Genomic DNA, 2,269 nt, shown 5'->3' with positions numbered 1-2,269 from the left:
TCAGCATGTTGCTTTCAATAGTCAATTGTAGCAGGTAGCACTGTCTTCAGCATGGAGACAAGTGTTCAGCAATAGGGTCTATCACAGTCAGCAACACGGATAATTAACCATCACTATGTTCAAATCTTCCTCTGCCAACAAAAAAAAAACAAACAAATGGAGGAGGCAAATCCAAAGAAAGGTTTGGATAATATAATGGGGACAAAAAGAACATGGTCTGACCAACAGCCAGACATAATCAAAACACAGGTCCAGGAAACAACATTGAAAATGAAACGAGTTTCCCAACATGTCTCTTACATCACAGTGTCTCAGCACAGTCTGAAGTTAAAGCCATGATAGGGGAGGTTTGGTTTCCATCAAAATTACATAGAAAGGAACAACTTTGGTGTGAAGTAGGTTCAAGAATGTAACCTTTAAGTACTTTCTTCAAATTCCATGAGTTGGTGGTGTAAACATTGTATCATGTTATTAACTATAAGAATCATTTGTGAAATTAAATTGTACAATTATAATTTAACTCCTAGTTCAAAGCACAAACCAAAATTTGTCTCGCATGGAACTGTTGATCCCCCAACCAATGGTTGATGCATTACAGTGTAAAATGGTGTTCTAAGCATAAGGCATGCTGTTCATAAGGTCAATACAAATAAAAGTGATTGGTCCATCTTAGCCTGTAGACATTCAGAGAGGCATAATGATCCTCCAATCAAGCTAACCAATTGAGTTCTAAATTAAATGGGTTTCAGCATATTGTCCATAGAACGTTATGCAAAAACATCAAAAAGTGTGCAATGTTTAGCATCCTGAAGGCATTGCAAAGCACCTCAAAAGCAATTATATTTTGAAATATATTTCAATCATGGAAATAAACAACACAATGATTTGGTTTTGGAGGTGTTGGATGGCCGAGGGTTAAATTTTGACCAAAATGTGGGGAAAACACCCTTACTTTAAATATTTGAACATATTTGTTAAATATTTAACACTAGTATGTCTTGTGCTCACTCTCGGTCTGTAACAATCTCTACTCAGAAAACTACTCTCTCAATCATGAGCTACATATCAACCTGGTTTTCAGTGTGTATCGATAGTTAATTTGATAATTCATTTTTGCAAAGGACGAAAGCAAGAAAGGAGTAGAATACCTTTACTATTTTGCGCATCAAGCAGCAACAACAAGACTCCTTGAACAGGCAATTATCTTTTTTTCTACAGCCTAGTTAGATGCAAACAAATTATTTGAATTCCCAACCTCAGAATTGTCAATCATCTTACACATTGGTGAGATTTTTATTACACAGGCCAATTATTTTTTCTGCTCCCCGAATGAGACCATCGACTTATATTTAATGAATACCTAATATTTGATGTGAAAAAAGTAAAGTTGTCATAGTCCCAGAATACCACAGGACTGCTCTTTCATTTAAGAGATGACAGATGATGGATTTAACCTGAGAATCACCACATCTCAAGTGAGGGAGAGGTTGAGAAGTCAAGATCCTCATGGTAAACTCAGCCAGTATGAGAATTGAACCTGCAATGTTGCTGTCACTCATCATCACAAACCAGCCATCCAACCAACTGAGCTAACCAACCTGCATAATAGAATGCAGAATAAAACAAAGAAGCACTCTTGCCTTCCTATTCACATGCCTTCCAGCAACCTGCTTCCAAGCAAAAGTGACTGAGGATTAGTAATAAATGACTTATCCTCTGTCTCAGCTAAGGGGCATGGAAGAAATTCAGAAAAAAGAAATATTAACTGAAGGAAACACCAGAAAATGTACCAGAATAACTCTCAGGATTATTCCATAATTACATACGCAAGCACACACTAAAATCTACACCTGTCGGACCAAGCAATTACTCTACTGCCACATTCAGTCTACAAAGTGTTTGAAATTTAGAGGACACCACCACAAGAAGCTTCCAGCTGGCAAAATGAAGATGGATGATCATGAACAGTAGCTATTAGCAGAGTGATAAGGGAAATTTAAGGCTTAAGTCATAATTACTACAGAAATGTTTTTAATTTAGCAAATTACAACTACTCCAAGAATATTTTAATTACTGTTATGGCAGATTGATAAGGCAACTGAGACTCAAACAATTTCTGCCAAGCCAAGTAAGTCTTTTAACGAATGAACAAACAAAGCCACTGTCAGCCCATGAGAACTGCAGTCGTGATCTTACTGCCACCATCACATATCTAATCTTAGAAGGTACTGGTGCGCATCCCAGAAAAGACTCGAACAGTTCGGGCATA

The sequence above is a fragment of the Rhincodon typus genome, chromosome 15 (genome assembly GCF_021869965.1).
Source record: "Rhincodon typus isolate 14 chromosome 15, sRhiTyp1.1, whole genome shotgun sequence".
NCBI classification, from domain to species: domain Eukaryota; kingdom Metazoa; phylum Chordata; class Chondrichthyes; order Orectolobiformes; family Rhincodontidae; genus Rhincodon; species Rhincodon typus.
Note: the sequence above shows the minus strand (reverse complement) of the source record.